General features: G+C 42.8%; 1 protein-coding gene across 9 annotated transcripts in view; it reads left to right on the top strand.

Moving 5' to 3' along the window:
- LOC119138644 (RNA binding protein fox-1 homolog 3-like) overlaps positions 1-17449 on the top strand; it is a 155487-nt gene that overhangs the window by 23091 nt on the left and 114947 nt on the right. For all 9 annotated transcript variants that reach the window (XR_005101173.1, XR_005101174.1, XM_037278924.1 and 6 more), the window contains exon 3: positions 7061-7101. The gene's annotated coding sequence lies outside the window, so the exon portion shown is untranslated. The remainder of the gene's footprint in view (positions 1-7060; positions 7102-17449) is intronic.

A 17449-nucleotide genomic window follows, 5' to 3' on the forward strand; every position in this document is an offset into this window, starting at 1 on the left:
TCGATAACATTCATTCCTGCTCAAATTTATAATCATCGCTAACAGTCTGGTAATGTTCCTTAGGTGGAAGCGGCACACACGAGTCTTCATCACATGTATGAAAAGGACTGACCGGAAATCAATTGAAACGGCGGATTTTTGAATGTTCCCATGGCACAGGGCCAGTGGCTGATCTGATCTATTAAACACAGCCCGTGTCTCATCCAAACAAACAATAATTCCATCGACTAATATTTGTCTTCCATCGCAGCTTACAAATGTCACTTGCCAACAAGTGTAAAGCTTGTGAGCCATCCCGCCCGCCCGCCCGGCCGGTCACGCTTGTAAAGTGTCTTGACCTGATTAGTCCTGATCTCCCATAGAGGACATGGATCCCAATTGCCACTTGGCAGCTTGTCACATCCTTCTGACAGTGTCATTGCTTTTGCTATTTATTTGCATCTTGTCTCCAAGTGAACTTAAGGTCTCTGACATAAATCATGGGCAGATGCTTTGGATAGAAGATGTCACAGGAGCTCTTAGGGGATGACAGTGCATCAGCTTGACTGTCATTCTTGATAGCATCACCTAATGTTCCGTTGTTCAGGTAGCATTCGTTTGAGACATTAGGATGTCTTTGTTAAAGCCGTTTGAGAAAATGGATGTTAACCAGGTCCTTGTCTTCTATTTGTTCTGGTTGGTAAGGATTCATAAATTCGATTTTTCATGTCAACCCGAGAGTGTAAAGCTTCTGCAGTGAATGTGTTGGTCTTGCATCAGACCAGGACATGAAGCCTAAAATATTCAGAGCAGAAGAAAAAAAAAGAACATGCCTCAGGTGTGAGGTGTGTGAGGCAGGCTAAATCTCTTAACCCTGATCTCTGAGGCATTACCACCCTTGAAATCCCCCCCTAAAGCCTCACACCCACAGTCTTTTATTCCCTTGAGCGACAACACAGTTGAAGGTGAAGATAACAAGGATTGTGTGGCATCATCCCGTCGGATCAGAGAGTTTTCCATGTCACTTTCTTGCCCTCTTTTTGCCACATGGTGGCTATACACACACACACACTCGCACACGTGCGGCTCCTAGGGCTCCGTAGAGGGCCATCAGAGCCTAATTAATGGTGGCTGCAGTTATGTTTTATGATAGAACATAATCAGGCTGTAATTAGTTTGAAATGGGGCCCACAGGTCTGATTTATGACCAGTTAGGGTGATCGCTGGGGAGTGATTGAAGAGCTGACTTTTCCATCTTGCATACTCCAGCCTTCGAAATGGGAAAGTCTGCTGTCATTCCAGAAGAGTGTAAATAGCTCATTCGGGTCAATACTCTTTGCTGTCTTGTTTTTTTTCTCCACTTTGGTTATTTATTGATCCTAGTCTGGACTTCTTTTCAAATGTTTTGCCATTCTGCGTGATTGATGAACAGCAATGGAGCAAAATTCGGGCTCATTTGCTAGCTCATCGCTGTTGTCGTGCCCTTGAGCAAGACGCTTTTTCTTTAATATCACTGTCTTAACATGTGCTTATTGCATATTTTTGGATGATGTGTTGAAATTGATATTTTCCTTCAGGGGGGATGAATGAAATGTTATTTTCTTTTGCTCATTTGTACCTGTGAAACTTTCATTCGTTTTTTTCCCCCCCATGCTGGTTTAACTTTAGTGGTCCTGATTATTGCTGCATTTTGAATTTGATGATATCATTACTTTCTACTGGTGCAGTCCAAAGATATAGACTCATCACTTTTTCTCAAATTTGCCCTTTTCTGGTCAACATGAAGTTAATTTATTCCGAAAGGGAAATTTACGATTGGAGTAGGCAAGTCTTCCGAAACGAATTTGAGTCATTATTTGATGAATGCTATGCAACGAGGAGTTTATTTAAGCCTTCTGTCTAACAATGCTGGGCAAAAGTGAACTTCTTCTAATTGGGGGGGGATCACAGAATGAAGAGCTTGAGTTCTTGGTGTTCCAATAAGGTTGCGTAATTGAATCGCAATCTGTCACAGAGACAGCTGTGAGGCACCAGACGCTCGGAGGCTTGCATTTAAGATTAATTAATGGATGGCTTCATTTCTCTAATTGCGTGTTCCCCGATAACGAGATTGGAGTTGAGACAATTATCTCTTTGCTCTTGAAATCCCATTTGTCTGCAAAGGGTATTTTTAACACCCTCCGTTGCGCTTTGAGGTCAGTTTACATTTGCAGAGGCCACTTTGTATTATTAGCGCAGTGATGGAATTGAATTGTACATTTCCAGTTGTTTTTTGTTTTTACAATCTGACGCCCATTATAATTTTGATCTTGTGTCTTTTTCACAGCTTTTCTTGTTTATTCCTCAAATAGATCAACCCTGGTTCTCTTTGCCTGGGAACATTTTCCACCCCTTTCCTACCATAATCCTTGTTTTCCTCCATAATTGGCCTGTAGTGGATTATTTCGTCTTTTTGTGCTACTTAAATAACAATATGAAACCATATACTATATTGTTTGATTATTTTTTTTGTTATAAATTGACGTATCAAGAAGTGACTGAAAAAGGGTAAGAGAAGACGTGTTGTTTTTATTGCAAACAGTTGACAATGAAGACATTCAAAGGGCTTGTTAGGGACTTGAAAGAATCACTTGCTGAGGAGCGAGCTTGAGTTAAGAAGAAAAAGAATGAGGCAAAGTAACCCAAGCGAAAAAGAAACAATTCCAGCGCTAATAGGGAGGCACAGAAAGAAGTCCGTTGAAATCACTTATACAGGAGGAAGCGGCAATCAAATCAACTCTTTTTAATTAGTGTGTCTTTCGGAGAGTGATTTAGGGGTGCCGGATTCCAGACTGGAGGTGAACTTTTTTCCGGGCTACAATGACACTGCGAGTCAGCCCGTGCTGTTCTCATCCTATGTGTACGTGGCCTGGGGCTGATGAAGCCATTAGGGCTTGCTCTCACAGCCAATCAATCACAATGACAAGTCAATAGCAGAGCTGGATGGCTTTTCTTCAAAAAGCAGTCAGCCTACCAGAACTACTCCAATAATCTGCCCAATCACTCAGTGAGCAGACCTGAACTTCCAACCTCTAGTTGACAAAACCCCGCTCCGATTTGTCGAGTGCAATTGTTTGGTCTCACCTAGATACATATGTCACAAAAAAAAAAACACACGCACACACACAGCTACTGTCTTTTCAGATTGTGGTTTTGTAGATGTTACAATTCTGTCTTTGTCTGTAATGGAGCTCATCCTCTAAGGTTGGTGGTTTAACTGTTTCAAGTCTTTACTGTCAACTTATCAACATGACAAAGTCATAATGACTTCTTCCATTTTGTCATCCATCATCCCTAAATTGATTTATTTCTGTCACATGGCGATGTGCTCACGGCAGTTTATATAACGCTTTGCTAATGGTTTGCATTAAGGCTGTGCAATTAATCGAAATTCAATTACCATTATTACACTCCAGAATTATCATCTTAATCCTCCCATCCGTCCGTCCGTGCATCCGTCCGTCCGTGCATCCATCCATCCATCCTTTATCTTCCTCACGTGGTTATTTAGTACCTCTTTATCCCTCTTTTCAAGTTATCTCCAATTGCAAATGGAAACTGACTTGACCGACCGATAGCGGCGCTAAGTATGGCCACCTACACACCCTGCTCTTGATTTATTTTTGTCCCCGCAAGTGTGAGAAAACCCCCCCAAACACCCCTTTCTTCAACGCCTTGTTGATTTGGGGATTAGCACTGGTAACAACAAAGAAAAAAGACAAGGGAATCAAACCAAAAAAACCCTTGCTATTTCTATCGCCGTAACCATACAGTAGGAGTGGGACGTGGCGGAGGCAGGCTGGCAGCTGTGGGCAGCCAGAAGTACACTACAATGAGAACGTTAGTAGGAGGGATTCTATTGTTTGTGCAGGCAAACCCTCCAGTTGCTCCGGTGGAGATAGCACAAGCGCTCTGGAAAGTGAAGAGAAGAGAAAGAGGGAGGTAGTGCTTATCCTTTGGACTGTCTTGCGCTTAAAATCAAAAGTCAATGCACTTTACATCCTAATACATACAAATACAACTATGCTGAATTGACAAGGAAATGAATCGTCTCCGATTTTTCATTTGTTGATGATGGTCATGGACAGAATGTCAGTGGTGGAGAAACTCTTAGTGTGCAAAAGTCACCCAGCTCAGGAAGGATTCTGGCCCACTCCTTCTTTCAAGAAAGTGCCTTGCTTGTATGCTTATTTGACACCAAATGTTACTTTAACTGGACACCTTTTCCTGAAATGCTGTTTCCCTTCTGGGCTGGGCTGGCCGCTTTATCTCTCCTGTTGTAAACGATATCGCCTATGTGTGTATGTTACTGTCTCACACAGCTTGGAATAGCAGCAGAGAAAAACTACAATCTCCCTTCCTGTCTGGTTCTAATATATGACCAACATGTATTTTTACACTGCTCTCCTGCACAATCTTGTCCTGAGACACATCAACTGTATGGCCTCTCCTCTCCTCTCCTCTCCTCTCTCCTCTCCTCTCCTCTCCTCTCTCCTCTCCTCTCCTCTCTCCTCTCTCCTCTCCTCTCTCCTCCTCTCCTCTCCTCTCCTCTCCTCTCTCCTCTCCTCTCCTCTCCTCTCCTCTCCTCTCCTCTCCTCTCCTCTCCTCTCCTCTCCTCTCCTCTCCCTCTCCCTCTCCCTCTCCCTCTCCCTCTCCCTCTCCCTCTCCCTCTCCCTCTCCCTCTCCCTCTCCCTCTCCCTCTCCCTCTCCCTCTCCCTCTCCCTCTCCTCCCCTCCGTGCGGTGGGACTCGGAGAGCGTTCCCTCTGTCTTGTTTATCACTTTTCCATTTTTAACTTCCAGGCATGGTGGTGCAGTAAATCAGAGCAGGCCACACCTTGTCATTCTGTGATTACCTGCTGCAAAATAAAGTGACTGGGTGCCTGGCCAAGAAAATGGAAGCGGCTCACACACAGACAGGGACAGATGAGTGTGTGCATGGAGCCATTCTTTAAAACATGAATGATGGCAAACAGCACCTCAGCAATAACTGATTGTGTGTGTGTGCAGCTGTGCAAGCCATTCACATGAAGCGGCAATGGAATTGATTATTCTCTGCACCTTGTAACCAAATCTGTGTTTCTGTGCACAGCCTCCCACCTGTGTTGATACTAATCTCAGCTAAGCTCGGCTCTCAAACTGTGCCGATATCAGATGAACCTCTGTGTGTAATCCTTCAGCCTGAAAGTAAAAAACAACCAATCTTTTCCAATGCTATATTGCTAAAGCTTCCAGCCTACACTCCAGACTAAAAAAGGGTGAAGGAAGCCTACTTGTGCAATGCTAAAGTGGCGCCAAACTGCAGTTGGGCCTAACCACCTCAAAACGGACTGATTTCAACAAGGCCCTAAAAGGGAAGATAAAGGGTGTGGAAATATTCTTCATTTATGGGCTATTTTGCAGATAATGCTCATAATGCAAATGATGCAAATGATGCTAATCATGATAATAGTAACCGTAATGATAGGAGTAGTGCAACAGAGAAAAAAAACTTTAATTCAAGAGAGGGAGGTTAAGAAGAAAAACTGACTTAAAGGGGGTGGTGGTGGTGGTGGTGGTGGGGGGGGCACTGTCACTTTACATTTAGGTGCTGGTTACACAGCGCAGTGGGCTAACGGACAAACAATCCATCCTTATTTACCCTGCTCAATGCCAATCGCATCGATTGGAGAAAATTGGATTGTCACATCCAGTGGCAAACTCTTTCATTTTGATGGACCCTATTGAAAGTATTTTTCTGTCCACCTCTGGTTCACTGGCCAGTGTGTTCTCTTACATGAAGTATTGAGCTGAGAAAGAAAAAGTCATCAACATACTTTGAATGCCTTTCTCCTCCCCTATGGGTGACTTTCCAAGTCCAAAAAGTCCCAAATGGCCCAGTAAGCCTCTAATAGCGTTCTTGCAAGAGCCTCATTACCCTCCCAAAACACTCCCATGCAGCTGAAATGCATACTGTCAAACTCTGGTGCCCCCCCATCCCTGGTTAACCACATAAATCTGACAGGATGGATTGTCTCAATACCTCGGGGAAAGTGGATCGGAACTGTGCTAAATAAATAACCAATGACAGGGAAAGAAAATATGAATACCCAGAGGAGTTGTGTCAGGATGCTGGCCTGCCCTGCCCTGCATGAATTGCCACTGTGTGTTATTCGCAGGCGGGCGGGCGGGCGGGCGGTTTGGGCGGGCAAGCTGGCAGGCAGGCAGGCAGGCAGGCAGGCAGGCAGGCAGGCAGGCAGGCAGGCAGGCAGGCAGGCAGGCAGGCAGGCAGGCAACGGGCCCGCATCATTTGTTAATTTGGTTGGCGTAATATTTCCATAAATCATGTCATGACAGTGAATGAGCGGATGTGTATGGGTTTCACCCTCGGGGGATAGACAACGCCATAGCTTGTTTGTTTGCTGATGACTTCCAGTCTTGGATGTTCTACCTGATTTACGATCCAATGTGGTTATCACAGCGATCTTCCTCATCTGGCTTTTCAAATACCTGAATGTCAAAATGTTGACTTGAGCGGAGAAGTTGTTGACTTGGCTCATTGTCACCAGATGCTTGCTAGGATACACTTAAGTGGCTCAGATTAAGCAATGAATGCATGTGAGAAGACAGTACAATGCAAAATGATGGGCAATAACTGGAAAACGTTCTGTCAGAGCTCTAAACTGGATCCTGTTTTTCTCTCACCGTTGTTTTACTTGTGTGTTGATCGTGTGCTGTGTCTCGTCACCGTGGGATGGGGGGAACGAAATTTCGGTTTCTTTGTGTCTTAACATGAAGGAATTGACAATAAAGCTGACTCTGACTCTCTGACTCTGACTCTGATCATCATCATCATCATCATCATCATCTTTCCTCTTCTACCTCCAACTCCTCCACACCACATCACTCCATGGCCTGTACGCCCAACTACTGTGTTGATTTTATTTGTATAAAACTCGAGGCTGGACACACCCACAGCACTACATGAATAGCTCAAATGTTCACGCATTAGGAGTGAAAGAAAGTTCAGCGCACTTCATATTTTGCCTTTGTTTTTCTCCATAGGTTTCCATCAAATGAAGACACGTTAAGACTTGTCCAGCGCAGTAAGTACACACTTTTTTTTTTCTTTTCACAGTCAGTCCATTTTCTTACTCCTTTTTAAAGGATGGCTTGACCAAATCACTTGGGGATCAGCACTTATTGTGTAAAATTTAGAATCAGTCTAAATTTGAATATAAGATGAAAGATATTAGAATAAGGATGCTCAGACACAAAGTGAATTTGCTCTAAAGTTTCACTAGGAGCCAATAAATGACATTGTGATATGATAATGAGCTCTCGACTGTACGGTAAGTGCTTAGCGAGGGAGGGGCACAGCAAGAAAAACACTGTGTATCCTCAAAGAATGTATCTTGCGAGTCCTTTCTTTTTTGAGAGCAATATATATACTACGTATATATATATATATTTGTATCTTTTCATTCTCCGACTCGCCTTGAAATGAATAGCCTTTCCCTCATTAGTGGGAGTGGAACCGTGGGCTTGTATTGAACACAGCCCTAGGTCACAACACTCCAAAAATCCAAACCTTATTAATTTCAGCTGAGCTTTGAGCTGCTGCTGTGTAGGGAATTGAAGCACGCTGAAAACAAGGCATTTGTCTGTCTTCTGCTGTGTTTGACATAGCGTATCATAAAAAAAATTTTTGGAGCAGCATGTGGTCTTTTGTTTCCAACGTGATCCATTTTGAGGTTCACTCACCTGCAGTTTGAATTTGCTCATTACCATTATTTGCTCTTTGCGACGCCTGCGGAGACTAGCGCAGTTATGAGCTCCAAGGTGTATTGTATATTACTAAATTGTAAAACCGGCTTTATTGTCTCTGCAAAGGCCTGTATCTGTCATGATTTAGACTTTGACTGTCTAAAAGAACAACGCTAGTGTTGTCCTTGAACTTTGTCCTCAAAGTCAAAGTCTGCTTTATTGTCAATTTCTTCACATGCCAAGACACACAAAGAAATGGAAATGACGTTCCCACGATCCCACGGTGACAAGACATAGTACACAATATACATACAAGTAAACAACACCAAAAATGCTGTGGAGGAGAAGATAAGTCGTTTGGTGTGGGTTACGTTTTAGTGTGGTCTCAGTAATGGAATATTAAAATCGACTCTATAGCCGCAATAGTCACATGACGAAACTGAATTCAGAGGATTAGCCAATCGCAGTTGCACGCAAATGTTAATGCTGCTCTTTAGAAGTTCAAATGGATGCAATGGAGGTGGCAGTATTGTGAAATGAATTGCAAGTCTTCATGACTTTTTTATTTTTACAAAGACCTCTTCTGTGATAAATATTTCAAAAGAAACACGCCATAGCGGGATTGCATGTGTTTCCCATTTTCCAGTACGTAAAATGTACGTCACTAAGATGACGGGCAAGGGTTGCGGCATGAAACGGGAAAAAAAAGTGGAGCTAACAGACTGATAACCTGTGACACAGAGACAATCAAACAGGCACAGAATAAGACAGAAAGTGATCAAATATCCTGGCAAGAAGTCATCAGAGTTGAGTGCAATGTGTGTTTGTCTGCGTCTATAATAAGGCCTGATGTAACGCCATGCAAAACGGCAACATGGACTCTTATTTACTTGATTCCGTAGCATTCACGTTGATTAAACAAGATGCTGTCCTGTCTTCATTCGACTAGCATGATGGAAATGACTAGATAATATACGGACATGCTTCTTGGAGGTCATTTACGAGCGTTTTCTTGTAAGAGTCCATTTCTATATCACACTGGGTGTGTCTACGCTTTGTCAGTTTGAAAAGCTTTTTGAATTTAAAAAAAGAAAGAAAAGAAAAAAAAAAAAAACAATCTCCTCGGGACAGCCCTCCAAAGCCATGTAACCGGAACAAGGAGCGGGAGCTATCCATGGTGCTGAATTATTCCGCTCCTCTGTCTGCACTTGAAATCTCTTCTGATTCTATAATGAGCAAAACAAGTGCAAATAAATAACTCATAAGTGCTCCGATTCCCCCAGGGTACCTTCCTCAAACATATCTGTCAGGCGTTTGTGTCTATTAAAGCTACCCGAGCAGGTGGAGCCCACAGTACCTATGGGATTCTTGCTGTTGTGAAATATTTCAAATCAAAAGAAAGAGATGGATTACGAATGGGAGATTTTTTAACTGGAGCTTTTGGGAAGCGGAAGGAAGGCTTACTTGTGTTCAGTAAAAGCTCCACGGGGAGAGACACTTGGAATATATTGCCATCATATGATGCAGCTTTAAGTACTATACACACAGGGCAGTTAAGAATGCAGGAGTGCAATCCCATTCACACAAATGTACAGTAGACTTGACACATTTTCTTACAACTAACCAGTCAGTCGCTCACTCCCCGACTCCGTCTGGTGTCCCCTGAAATCATTCATTCCATTATCAGTCCATTGTGGAGTCTGTGTGTTAGTGCTTACTACCTGTGATATGATCCAGGCTGTACATCTTTGTAGGTCAGAATCGACACTCAGGCAAGGTCAGCGTGTGTGTGCGTGCGTGCGTTATCTTGCAACATTTGTCAACGAAAAGAAAACATGAAAGGCATGTGGCAGGTTTATTCTGCTCCAGGCACATTTTTCAAAAGCAAAGTCTTAGGAGAATGTTTTGTCTTTTCTTTAATTATATTTTCATAGCAATCCTCTGAAATAGCAAAACATGAATAATAGATAGATATGACAAAAGCCAACGTAGTCAACATTGCTTTTAACTCGGCAGGAGTGTCGAATGTGAAATTTCACAATTATCTGCTTGGAAACAAAACATTTTCCTTGGTTTCCATGTGTCAACACTCTACAAACTTTTTTCTTTTTACGCTACGTGTATCGTATTTTTATTTATTCATTTCCTATTTTTCTACTGTCAATATTGCAGCTGTTTCTCTTTTGGAATACGAAATAGCATTCTTCTTATAAACTTTGAAAGCCACTACAAAAATCTATTGGGGGAAAGAAAATGCCCAAGGGGATGGTGAGGGGGTACTTGAAACACTGCAGCTTGTTAATGCAAAAACATGTAGTAAACAATATTCCAACTATTTCTTTAGGCAGGTCTGCAATTGATACATCTCTTGTGCTTCCAGCGTTCCAATACATACCATTGCATTTGTTTCACCCTCTCATCCATCTAGCCTTCTCTCTTTTCTCTTCTCTTCTCTTCTCTTCTCTTCTCTTCTCTTCTCTTCTCTTCTCTTCTCTTCTCTTCTCTTCTCTTCTCTTCTCTTCTCTTCTCTTCTCTTCTCTTCTCTTCTCTTCTCTTCTCTTCTCTTCTCTTCTCTTCTCTTCTCTTCTCTTCTCTTCTCTTCTCTTCTCTTCTCTTCTCTTCTCTTCTACTTCTACTTCTACTTCATCCGTCTCACTCACACCTCACTTTGGCTCTCATCTATTCACCATTTTGTTGCCGCTGGAATCTCCAGCGCTAAATTTCTTTATGGTAATGAAGCTAAGCCAGCAGTGCCAGTGTTGACGCTGCGGGATACATTTGAAAACACTTAACTCTTACAGGGTAAGTAAGGCTGACTCTCTCGCTCCCCCCCAGCCAACCACCCACCCACCCACCCGCCCCGTCCGTCCAAGCCAATCATCAAAAAACACATTTAGGACATCGGTTGGCTTCAAGATAGACGAGAGGCTACAAAGTGCTTTGAAACCATGTCGCGGAAATGATCACATATTTCATAAAAGGGTCAGGCTGTTAAAGTCTCACCCTGAAACCATTCATATTTCCCACACACGGTCGTGGGTCTCCAAATCATGTTTTAATTTCTTTTTTTTTTTTTTTTCCCTCCTCTCCTCTGCTTGTATTTTTGCCCTCAATTTCTTTTTTCCTCTTTCTAATTGCCAGCTCCCTTTCGCAAAATCAGCAAAGCCGTCCTGTCCACCAAATCTCCGTTTTGCCGTACAGGGCTTTGGGTGTGGCTTTACTTGATTCCTCTTTTTTGGAGGGGGATTTGTTTTAATTAGGGGACAGGGGAATGCAGTGTTGGGGTAGCAAGAGGCCAGGAAATGCTCTTGATTCCATTCTCAACTAGTTTGTTTTCCTGAAACGTAAAAGCAACGTGATATTGCTTCAAATAATCTACTTCCATATGCTCCAATCAATCTTGTCCATGCAGATTCCAAAACTCAAGTACATAAAGTTAATTGAAATGTAAATTGTCCAGACTCTAAATGTGATTGTGAAAGGCGCTTGCTTTGTCTTTCCCAATGTGTGCACTCTGCTTCCCATTGGGTAGGCTACAGTCCACTATTTGAAGCTTTCATTTGATTTCTTTTCTTTGTTTGTGCTTTTATATTTTTGCCGCCTTTTGTCAGAATAATGAACTCGCATTGTAATTGACATGAATAATGAGGCTTTCTTATGATTGTTGTCATTTATTATGGCAGTGTTGTCCATGTCAAACAAGTGTAGCCATTGTTTTAGAGCAAACCAACCTCAAACAAACAATGAGAACAGATTCCGATTTGGCAACACACGGAATGTGCTTTTGAATGGAAGAAGTTGTGAAAAGGTCAAATACATTTTTCAGCATCCAGAACATTTGTGTTGGATTCTAAACGTGGCATTGTCTGAAAGATGGGCAACACGAAGTGACGATGGAAGTCCGGTGACTTGCTCTCTCCCCATGACACGGTGGGTCCGCCGCTGCCCTGCCGCTGTGACTGGACAGCAGATGATCCGTGCAGTGGTGTGGTGTTGTTGCGAGCTCATAAAGCTTTGAAGCGCTCTGCTGCAGGCCTGCTGAGATTAGAAGGTGGCTCCATTCTTCATCGGCTCTTCTGCATTTTGTTTTGGAGCCAAACACGCGCTGACATCAAAGGTAGAATAGGAAAGGGGAGGAACACGGACGGCCCACTGTCTCCAAAAAGAAATACGTGTTGCATTTATGTATTTCATTATCTGGCCCGGTAGCAAGGAGAAGAAAAACCAAGAGAGTGATGGAGAGAAGGATGGAGAGGACTGCGGCTGATTGTGTTATCACAATGTTTACATTAAACCCCAACGGCTGAAAAGCCCCAGATGGATTAGAGCCACGAGAGAGAGGGAGGATGTGCATGTCTTTTTCCAAACAGGACTGTGCTTGCGTGCATCTGATTTTTCACCTTCCAACCATTTTCTGCCAAAGCTCCCCAAAACACTGTGGTTCCATTTCTTTTCTGCAGCTCTTGCATCATCGGAGGGAGGCAAACATCAGCAAACTTGCCGTAATTCATTCCTCGCTATTTGCTAGCACTGGATGGGTTATTAGCAGTGTCTCTAGAAGCTATTGTGGCCATTAATACATGTCAGCTCTGTACAGTCCAACTCCTCACTTCATTTATCCCAGCACGCCTTTTCAATTGAATCATAACTGCAACACACACACACACACACACACAAACTTTCAATGATGACTTGCCGACTATAAGGGTAATTTCCTTACTCATGTTCTGTGATATGGCTTTTCTCGGAGAAATTAATTTACCGGCCGTTACTTAACGATGATTAATAGCCGTTGTTTTTCATTTGTGTTTTTCGATCAGGCTGACCAGCCTATTCTGTTAAATGCGTGGTAGAATCAAATGAATAGTGAATCAGTGAAACTAATCGTATTGCTGCACGAGTGGTTGTGCAACATCTTACGTAGCGCCTCTCAAATATTTTCTGTTCTGCCAACCCTCTGCAAGAAAAATAGGAAAAGAAAAAATGGACTTCCCGCGCCTAAAGTCTGACCATGAGCGTGCCGCTGCCACCTACTGTAGTGGATGTGCAATTACAATTGGCATATACTTCAATTCAGCTGGGATAGGCACTCAGCAACACATAACCTTGAATAGAATAAGCCGTAGATGAATGGATGGATGTTCTATTTGCTCTGTTTTAGGGATTAAAATGTGCTATGGGATATAGCGGCGGTGTAAAGGGAAGAACGGACGGGTCTCCACTAATCCTCTACTCAGGTGTCAGAAGGGAACGTTAGCCATTGTAAATAGCAGATCCCACGTTACCCGCTTCATTCAGCACGACTGTTTACCGGTCAGCCCTCGTAGATGTTTTTTTGTTGTTGTTTTCCTTCCCCATCCCACAGCCTCCTGCCATCATTCCACATCTGAAAGTGTCGAATAAAAGCAGCATTATGCTTTCTATTGACATTCATTGAGAGACACCTTCAGGGATTTGAAATTACTTTCACTGGCGACCTTCGAAAGCCTCCCTTGCCCATGCTGCCTCCCTCCCTCCCTCCCAGCTCGCTTCATGAATACAGCAGCAGAAGCAGTTTTAGCAATTCAGCTCTTATTTGCTTGTCCACAGTGGCTTTACCTGCACTATCTCCTCGCCCGTGGGAGGGATTTAAGCCGTGTGTGAGGAGGGGGAAAGTATTTTCAAATACAAATCAAATTGAAAGCAGCGCGTGGCCTTTTCCTCTCAAGGTGCGTTTGTCTGTGTATAAACATTTGTTTTCTTTTTGCACCGGAGATGATGAGGAAATGGTCCCTCCTTAGCTGTAAGAGGCATATTCTAATTTGGATTTGAAAGGCTGTGGCGCAGACACAGTTGCTTTTGGTGATGAACTTCATGTTTTGATCAAGCAAAGGCGAATGCACAAGATGAAACAAGTCAAGCTGGTTTTAGAAAAATTCACAGTGACCTGAAACGTAGCAATTGTACTGAGCACAAAATGACCAAAGTAGTTCAACTACAGCAAAGCTATTTCAGTTGGGCATAGGAGCCTTCAGAAAAGCAAACCCCCCCAAATATATATTTATGTATGTATGTATTTATTGTAGTATAAATGAACACTTAACGTTAAAATCTTTAGATAATAACCGAACTTTTTCTGAATCCATTTCTTTCTCATAGACAAAGACGCTCAGCATTCTGCACACCTCAGCGCACGTCTTTACACTGGCAATTGTATTCGACACATCTGTACCCAGAATTGTGATGCCTATCTTAGCTTCCGCGAGGACTCGCCAAATAACATAGATTTGTTCAAATGGCCATTCATGGGCTGTACACATTTCTATAGGAGTCTTTTTATAGGGCGGCTAGGTACAGTGTGACGTCAAAGCAAAGAGATGTTTCTAGGGTTTAGCGCCACCGCCTTGGGCAATGTCGCTTCTGTAGATGCTGCTACATGATGGGATTTAAATCAAAACATGGGTTCCTATGTGATTAAGCAGAACTACGGCGTCCCAAGCAAGTTCTTGCAAGAGAGTGAAAGATCTCTACTGTCTGAAGGGATCTCATACTTTGACTGTTATTAAGATGCAAACAAATGAGTTGAGAGATTCCTCCGAGTCGAACGGAAAGGTTTATTAGCTTGCGGCCCTCCGCAAAAAGAGGACGTAAATAAGCGTCTTACCTCTATTCATTGTCCTCCAGCTGAAGATCGTGCTTGCTCATCACTAAGTCAGTTGATTGTCGAAGATTGTTTTGCTCAGAGAATAGGAGGCGCCGGCCGCTCTGATCCACACTGCTTAGCATGGAAGCCGTCCTTCACTGTCCGCCTACCTCTCTTTGTTCTTCTTTTCAGTGTCTTATTTAGATTTTTTCCTGGATCAAGTCTTGCCCATCCTTTCTTCATCTTAATATCTTGCTGACCTGTCCGCCTCTCTGATGTTTGGAAAGTATGCCAACGACACCCCAACTGCCGCCCCTTTCTGGTCTGGAGTTTGACAGGGTTGAGACAGACCGCTCATTAATGTCAGCACCTTGCTTTATGCCTGTATGTCCAGAGCAGATTAAACCCAACTCAGACTAGAACTTTTAATTTGGCCAGAAATGACATTTGAATGCTTAGACTCTCTGTCACAAGATGAATGCATGTGATTCAGAACTGGAGGCTAAAACCTTTGGCCCTGGTCAAAATAATGGAAGTGGTGACAAGAAAGTAGTTATGGGAGCAGAAGATGTCGTCATTGTAATGAAAAATAATCAGAAGTAGGAGAGTGCACCAATTTCTGTTTATGAATACAATATTTCTACAAGCAATCGCCAATGCAATGAGATCTGGAGGAGGTATCCGTAATCAACACTTATCATTGTAAATGAAAAAGCAAATGAAATGCTAAAGAGAGTTCCTCTTTTTGGGTCATGAGGCAAACCCAGGACAGGTTTGTAGCTATTACTGTAGAGATCCTACCATCTAGTGGTCAGGCCTAAGCACTGCAAATAGCTTCAACTTGCTGCACACTTGCCCCACATGCAAACACCAAGCGTGTGAATTGGATTGAACGAGTTCATACTTTTATGCAATTTTAGTTTGGTATTTCTAAGCCCTAATTACATGATATCAGTACACCTTTTTTAATGGTATTTTGCTATTATTATGATGAGTATGATGATTATGATGATTATGATGATGATTATTATTCTATGTTGTGGAGCCGTTGAAATCATCATCATCCCTCCCTACTAACCCAATCCAATGCCTTCTGCTTTCGAGCCATGTTTGGGATCTGCCAAGAGATGGCAGTGCAAACATTCGCTACGGTTCTGTACCGGCAAAGCAATCAAATCCGTTAACAGCAGTGATCACTGTTAATTATCTTGATGTATTTGACAATCTTTTTGTGTGTGTGCTAAGAATAGAATAGAATAGATAGAATAGATCTTTATTGTCATTGTCACACATGTACAAAGGTAACATATTTGACTTGTGTTTGCATTTCCATGTCATTAAAAAGTTCAGTACCGGACAATATAAGAACAAATGCTTAATATAGTGAAGTAATCATTTCAAATGAAAATTGCCAATCTTGCCTGATTAGTCCAACTTTTTGAATTCCCCGTCTGTCTGCTGCACCTCGCTTTATCCGTTCCCTCCTTTTTTTTTTTTTTTAAATTTGAAACACAACAATCCATAAACAGCTGTTGAAGACTTTGATAACATGCAATTCATTCATGCAAAATATGTTGGCTATACCTTATGCTTGGATGCTGTGTGTTTTCTCGCAGGTGTGACTTTTTACCTTAGTGTCTATATTGCAACTTTGTCGATGAATCTATAGTGCTAAAACGATTCTTATCCCTTTGTTGGTGAGAGTCTTGATTGCGTTTCTTATCATTGTGCGCCACCCACGCGTCCGTCCATCTACCTTTTGGAGCTTGGCTGATAACACAGAAATGCTGACGACAGACTGTGTGTGGCCTGCTCCTGGCTCAGGCCAGTGCAAAAAACAAAGACTACACGACAAAACATGCTCCATTTTTAATACCCTTACTGTGGGTGGGTGTCTTTCTTGCGGCAGCGTAGCGGTCCACACGCCAGTTTTTACTCCAACCTCCAGACAAATATGAAGAAATACCCAGTGGGAGATATTTTGTTGCTTTCTCCTCTGCCTCCGAGGCCTCGGTTCCATTTGACACTTAATTAAAGCCTTCATTAGTTCCCTGGGAAGTGCAGATTGGTCCTCTTTTGCTTATTAACCGTCGTCTTTCCTTGCACCTCTCATTATGTGATGCTGCGTAATTGCAATGTGCCATATTTATTTTTTGTATCGAAGACCCGTTTGCCTGCATACAGATGTCGGAACAGGCCCTTAGCAAGGGCTTTATGCGCAATATTGTCCTGATGTAAAATGAATGTTTAAGGCACGCAAATGATACAAAGGAAGGTATCCTCTGTCCATTGAGATTCACAAGAATACAAGGTATATACGTATAAAAGCTGTAATTATTTGCCAAAGGCTGCTTGTTAGCCCGAGCAACAGAAATGACATATCTGAGCAAGAAGCCATTGGCTCGGCGGCATTTGTTAGCTCATGCCGACCGTAGGGCCACGTGAGTGTCATTGTGCATATCATCTTTCCCACATGTTCATAAAAATTCCCATGATTCCAGCGCTTTTCCCCCCCCAGCCTCCGGGAAGAACAATGGACTGAGTTTCTCCATTGTGCAACCTTAAATTAAGGCAAAGATGTATTTATGAGCGCCCTGTGGGACATTAACGTTTTGGGAGGGAAAATAATGGCACATTGGGCTTTGGGGTAAAGGTCCCGTAAATCGAGCGGCTTCCACTTAGCATGCTTTATTATGCTGGTTGTCAAGCCTCTCATCACCGTCAAGCGTTTGCTTTTCCTTCCTCCCTATCTCCCTTCCTCCCTCCCTCCCTCCTATCGTAACACATGATTCTGCAACCTGGCGCATTGACTACAATTGAAAGTATTTGTTGCACTTATTTTGTGATCCTGTTATAATTTGGTATGACGTGCACTTTTGTTACTGCTGAGCTCTGCTTTAATCAGTCGAAGGCGCCCGCCACTTGTGCAATGTGTGTGTGTGTGTGTCAGCAGATGTGGCGGTTAATGCCAGCAGTCATTTAACCGAAAGGTCAGAATTGTAATTATATCAAAGGATTGCATGTTTGGTGCATGTGTGGCCTTCCCTTTGAGGCCTTCACAGTCA

The sequence above is a fragment of the Syngnathus acus genome, chromosome 19, assembly GCF_901709675.1.
Source record: "Syngnathus acus chromosome 19, fSynAcu1.2, whole genome shotgun sequence".
NCBI lineage: Eukaryota > Metazoa > Chordata > Actinopteri > Syngnathiformes > Syngnathidae > Syngnathus > Syngnathus acus.